Consider the following 7050-nt stretch of genomic DNA (forward strand, 5'->3'; position numbering starts at 1 on the left):
ATGCATGCAGCACGTATGCATCATGCATGCATGCAGCACGTATGCATCATGCATGCATGCAGCACGTATGGGCCCAGCATGTATGGCTGACTGCTATACCTGGGAGACTGCCTGAGAACCAAAAGCAGAATCCATCCTCATGTCCTACCTAGAAGCTCCATGTGAATTATCCCTTCAGCGAGACAGGCTGCCAACTCTTAAGCTCCTCACGACTGTTGGCCTTTTCTTTCCCCAGTGCTCCTTGGGTGACAGAGCCCTGGAACAGGCTGCCCAGAGAGGTTGTGGAGTCTCCTTCTCTGCAGATCTTCCAAACCCGCCTGGATGCCACTCTGTGCCACGTGCTCTAGGTGTCCCTGCTGGAGCAGTGGAGCTGGACTAGATGATCTCTCATGGTCCCTTCCAGCCTCAGCCATTCTGGGATTCCTTCCACATCTGCTCCTGCATCACCTCTGCGCCTCTTTGAAGCCCTCTCTCACTTTTGATAGGCAGCAGCTCCTGCCCAGCTTTGCACTGGTCTTTGCATCTCTTTCTGGAAGTCCCAATATGCTTTGAGCCGTCCAATCTTCCCTCCCCACACGCACCAGACCGCAGCAGTCCCCAAGGCCAGCGCTCCACCAGAGAGAGGTGCGGGAAGGGCAATGTCTCTGCAAGGACCTGCCCTTGGATCACCAGCAGTGGGAGGCCGCAACCGGAGAACCAAGTCCTTTTAGGACACAGGCATTTCCTTCCAGCAACATGCTCTGCTTTTTCTAAGCAGCCCCAAATTCCTCACAGATCAGGCACCAAAGGTATCTTGGTTCACTGTGAGCACTGAGCTGCAGTGGGGAGCAGAACCGAGAGGCTGCAGAGAGCAAGTCACCCATCTCAGTACGGGAGGAAGAAAGGGACAGAAGAGAACCATCCCATAACTTTTTGAGGAGAAACACAGGAGCCAGAGTTACTGAAAAATCACATCTAAAACTAAGCACTTGTTTTTTTTGTTTGTTTGTCTGTTTGTTTGTTTCCTTATTCCATCTCCTGCATCCTCTTCCTCTCCCATGCATGCACACATACTCACCTACTATCTCAATGCATATCTTCCTCACTGGAATGATAGCATTTTCCCCACACCCTCCACAAAGAAAAGTTACAGATATTGCTACTCTTAAAGCACTGGCTTACTTCATTGAAGAGGAAAAAAAAAAAAAAAACACAGTCTAAATATTTTTGCAGTTAGCTTCCAAAGGGTTAACTTAACATTATTTAAAAATAAAATAAAATAAAATAAAAGCTCATAGCTCCTGAGATAATATCAACCCATTAAACATAGGTAAGAATATGAGAGGGAGAGAGACGGGAACAGATATTATATATGTAAGGAAAATTAAAACTCAGGATGTTGGGCGTGGGGGGAATGTGCTTTGAAGTACAAAAGATCCATTGTTAATGCGGGACAAAACCTCCCCAGTATGGGACAGAGATAAAAAGGAGGGAGTTTCTAACAGATCAAGGTCAACCAAGATATATGAATAACATAAATGCTATTAATCTCGTACAGCATGAATCAGAGAGCTGCAGCAGGGTATAGCTGTGTGGCGGGGTTCATGGCATGAGTGTTTTATGCCACTTTGTATTAGATAATGAGCGTATTCATCACAGACTCCTACACATCATCCAAACTGGCAGAGAAGGAGCTTTAAGGAGCTTGAGAGAACAAATCAAAGAGCTGGATCTAAAGCTCAGAAAGGTAATAGGGATGTTCAAATACTGCCCCAAGTTTAGATATTTGCAAGCATCCATACAGTCTCACTCTGCAGGAAATAGCGTGAGAAAGAAGCTCTTAGTGGGACATCTTGCTGCTTATTATTTATGATGCTGCCTCTGTCATAACAGCTGATTTTACCAATTAGGAAAGATGTAGAGCAATACAAGAAAAGATTAAACTAGGAAAAGTCTCTTTCTTGTTACATCTTTTTTTTTTTTTCCTTCTCATGGCTGCAAATTCAGAAACACAGAGAGAATCGATTTTCATCTTGGAGGGCTTAATTTAAATACCATTGAGAGGCAAGAGACTGAGCCATGCTGGAGTCAAAAGTATATAACCAGATGTAATTCTGATTTCACATGTTGCATTTCCACACGTTTCAGTCTCCTGACATTCCAAAGGCACATGTGTTCCACAGGAGAAGCTTAAGGGATAATTTATCTTGGGGAGGAAGGAAATGAAAATGTATACACGTGTGTATATAATTTTGACAACAATCTGCAACCAGATTGTTTGCAGTGGTTTTGCACTTCCATTTATTTATTCCAAATAAACATTTTAACTCAATGACACGGATCTATGTGGCCGAGCTTTCCTGACTGTTATGCTTTTCAGATTTTTGAAAGCAAGCTGAAATACAGTTGGGACCAAATTAAAATTCCAAAACCAACTAATTCCTTCTCCCTGAGGTTAGCAGGGCTCTCTCAGCATGAACCTAGACTTGCATTCAATTCTACATTTTGGTGCCACGTAATCAATGGAAAAGGGCAAGCCCCGTAATGGGGCCAGCTCTGCACAATGCGCACATCCAAACTTAAAAAAAAAAAGGTTGTGAAAGAGGGGCTGATTATTTGCCAGGCAGGAGCATCTAGAGGCTATGCTGCACTTGGAGCTACTCTGCAATACTCAAGAGTTACATATACATGCATACATATTCTGTGTGTATAGACATAATATGCAAATGCTTACATATAGGTCCATGTATACACACACACTGTGTATATCATAAACTGTTTCTCTACCTGGTCCTTAGGAGGTATAGGGTTTCAGTTTAAGTAAAGAGAAGTTTGGGGGAGGGGGAAAAGGGGATTAAAACAAAAAAGAAAGAGATGGAATGGCTCGAGATAAAGCACCGCTCAGCAAACATTTGAGGACTTTTCAAAGACAGGGCCAATGCTATCAACATGAAAGATGCTGACACTCCTCCAGCTGACTTAAAGAATGGGCTTGAACAGGACAGGAAGAGCCACGAGAGATCAAAGAAAATACAGCAGATTTGCTTGAAAAATGTCAGCTCAGTCAACAATTTTTCTAAGGAAAATCAGACAAAAGCACAAGATTCAGCACACCAAATCATTCTTATAGGGAGCTATATCCAAAGGATCCTGAAAGTCTGTACCCACCAGCAGGGCCTACACCTGCGGCCCCTCCAAGCCACCAGCTCTTCCCTGATTATCATGGCCCTTCCCATTGCTGCTCATCTTGGGCACAGTGTTCCCTGAGAAGAGGCACAGACTGAGCAGAGACACCTGCTTCCATGTGGACTGTGATGTGGTGCATAGTTCAAGACCCTGGTTCAGGTCCCTCAGGCCAAACCTTTGTATAGAGCAGGCCTGGGATATTCTCTGGGTCTGAGGCCACGTGGGAGACCAGTCTGGCATGTACCTACGCAGCCACTCTCCTCTCCTTAAAATCAGTGCTGCCTGCATCTGATCTCCCTTTTGGGAGTTGCTCTGGCACAGAGTCCCCAGAGCTTCACATGCACCTGTGTGTGAGAAGACGAGTTTTGGGCCCCTTTCACTGCAAAGCCTACCTAGAAATCCCACGTTGCAGTAAAGCACCCAGCCAGAAGACCATTGCATGACCAGTACTTGCTGCCTCTCCTATTATAGCCACGGGACACTGTGTAGCCAAGAAAAAAAAGATCATAGAGTGAAAGGTGACCTGAGAAGATGTAACTAACCCTTTGGAGTACTTGCCAGAGCACTAAACCTCCCTCCCAGAGAGGGAGGAATCTGAAATATCAGGCTCTGCTTCCACAATTTCCTCAAACAATGCTTGCCCAGCATAAAACTCATCCTCAGTCTCCTTCAACTCCCTGAAAACTCCTTTCTGTTTCAAACTTACATACTTTAGCAGATGTTACTCACATAGAGCAGAGCTGCACAAGCGAGGGGAAATGGAGGTGGTCTGCATTTCTCTGGAAGGAAGGAATCTTCACAGAAGGTGGAACAAAAAAATAGCATATTCTCATGAAAAACAGAAGTCTGCATTAAATAGAGTGGATCCAAGTATCCATCTATAGAGAATACAATAAGAACTCTGCCTTTATGGCGGGTCCCATCCTTACAGCATCCCAATTCTGGGATAATTTTCCCAGCTAGGACGCAATTTTGCCATCTGCCTTGTGTCACTAGGTAAATAGACACATGTGAAGGGGAAAGAGAGTGCAAACTTTAAAAGGAAAGACTTAAAGATATGCTGTGAGGACATAAGAACCAATCAATGAAAACTTAATATTCATACTTGTGCAGTTGCAGAGCTATGGACAAAACATTTGATTTTACTTCCATATATTTGCTAGGCTCAGTTTATTTAGAAGTGTGAGAAAAAAAAAAAGCCTCTGAGAGGCTTTTACCTCATAGTTAAATATAGTGGTGAAGCAGTTAACACAGTTATGCATCACTACATTGGCATGGGGTTTTTATCTTTTATTGGCACCATCTTATCCCCAGAGACAATAGGAGATTGTTCTTGCTGTGTGCAAAAAGATCTTGTTCTGGCAAGTAGGGTTTTCCCAGTCAACAAGTTTAAAATCCTTGGTAAGGGAGACATATGCCTTGTTGGAATGGGCCTGTTCAGCATCTCTTCACAGCAGCAATCACTTCACCATTAACTATTCCAAAGGCAGCTACAAAATGGAGCCCGTGTATGTTGTCAAACAAGGCAGATAAGAAAGTGCAAAACTGGCCTCCTACTGTATTGTTATTATAAAGACTAAGAGATAAAAAAAAAGGTTGATTATTCTGCTCTACACATAACCTGTACTGTAACTATTATAAACTATATGTTGAGAGGAAATTCCACTCAAAATTGAATTTTAAGCAGCTAGAAGATATTTTGCTTGCTAAAAGTACAAAATCCATACGAAAATAAAGGCCATAACTCCCTGAGCCAGACGCTTACTATGCAATACCTAATTACAGCAGTCGGAGTCATTAGGAATAAGAAGGTATCTACATGGCAGACATACATTCAAGATTAAGCGCAGGGTAGGTTTTTACCTCTGTCTTTAAATAAATATTATGTTTCATCCACACCCCAGATTTTGAAAGCAAGCTGTTGCAGTGTGAAGAATCAACTTCCTGGCCAGTTGTTCAGTTGCTGGATGACTTGTTGCTGAGAAGTTCAGGTTCTGCACCATGGCATCCCCCTTACAAATTGTGATTTTTTGAGAGAAAACCCACCCAAGATTCACCCAGACGCTGTGGCTTGTTTGTAGCTGTATCCCTGGGGTCAGCTGGCCCAGCATTTCCCTTGCTCTCATCTGCTGAGGCCATAAAGCGATTTGGTTGCTACCAGATTTGTCAGCAATTAGAAACACAGGCAGAAACGATGGCTGAGTTTGCTGTACATTTTACAATGCCCAATGCCTCCAGCTCAGCCCTCCTGCAAAATACGCTTTCAAATCTCAGATTACATCAAAAAATAAAGTCCTTCTTAGCAGTTGAAGCTGCAGACTTTGCTTTTGAAATATTTACTGAGCATAAAGCAATGCAACAGTGATTACAGGCTAATCAAACCAACAAATTCCTGGCTATATGAAGTATCCAGAAGCTCCTAGCTGAACTGTGATCCTATAGCCATGAGTGCTGGTGTTTTTCCAGATGCAATGAAATTCATCAATTTGCGGCAGATGGAAAACGAAACGTTGAAAAGCCTTGCCCTGCAGGGATCAACCTGCAGCTGCATTTTCCTCTCTGTCTTTTCTCTACGAGGCTCAGTTAGTTATAGTTGTGTGAATAAATTCTTTTTTGTTTTACTTAAGCCGCGGAAGGAAACCATTGGAAAATTTAACAAGGCTTTTTTTTTTTTTTAACAAGAAGGAGACTCAAGGAGAGGGATTCTGATACTAAAACAGAACAAAATAAAAAAATGATAATAAAAAAAGAGTGTTTTGGGTCAAATGAAATGTTTATTTCCTAATTGTCCATCATTTGGGGAAACCTTTGTAAAATGAAAGCATTTCCTTTCTTCTACAGTGGCACATCCCCTACAGCATCCACATGTAGGAGCTGGGAGAGCCTCCCTGAGCTCCTTTTCCTACTGGGATTTGGACCCCACGACAGCCATGTCTCTGAGAGGACCCTCCCCTCCATGACAAAGCAGCTGAGCTTTGCCAAGCTCTCCCTCTGGAGCCGATCCATCCCTTTGTACGGAGTAATTACTTAAATATACATAGAACAAAGAGAGAGGGAAATGACTTGCCGGCCTGTCGGCTGGGACACTCTACTGGGAGGTAAGGCAAACTGCTGAATAATTCATTAATCATGGGACTACTTCAGTAACTCCAAAATTTTTATTGAAGAAGAAAAAGTTATCATCGAGGATTGAAAAAATAGCCCCCAGGTACCCTACCACTTTTGGGGACGTAAGTGTCATGGTCCAAATCCCTTTGAGGAGAAACTGAGACCTGAAGTCTCCCCAGACGGATGTTCTAGTGACAGATTTATTGGATGAAGTAGCAGGTGTTTTTCAGAGGCTTCTTTAAATTTGCCCTTGTAAATAAAACTTGTAATAAAATAAAACTTGTAAAAACTTGTAAAAAAATAAAACTTTTAACTTTAAACCTGTAAATAGGGAAGAGCTGTGTAGATCTCAAGCTAATGATTTTAAAAGGCACTTCATCTGCTTTATTCATGGGCTCCGGCCTCCGGTGGAGGTTCCTCCGGGTCCTCCCAAGGGCCGCTCCCTTGTTGGAGCCCGGACGCGGCTCCTTCGCTTCCTGCCGCCTCCGCCCAGGAGCAGCCGGAGGTGCAGGCCAAAGAGAGCATTTCAGAGGCTGCAGAAAAAATCAATGACCAGCTCCCACATTTCCTGATATCCGTGGAAGGAAGAAGACTGCGATGCTTGACAAAAGCACTTTACAGGCCTCTCGAGTCCCGTAGAACAAGGACAACTGGAGAACGTAATTTAACAGACCAACCATCATCAGGAGTAGTGGTTGTGACAACATGGCAAGTTTATAGCTGTTTATAGATTCTCAAGTGAGAAGAGTGTGGCTCATTTCAAAAGAAACTGGGATT

This window comes from Tinamus guttatus, unplaced genomic scaffold (assembly GCF_059628265.1).
Source record: "Tinamus guttatus ecotype Peru unplaced genomic scaffold, ASM5962826v1 Tinamus_guttatus_pri_ptg000058l, whole genome shotgun sequence".
Lineage (NCBI taxonomy): Eukaryota > Metazoa > Chordata > Aves > Tinamiformes > Tinamidae > Tinamus > Tinamus guttatus.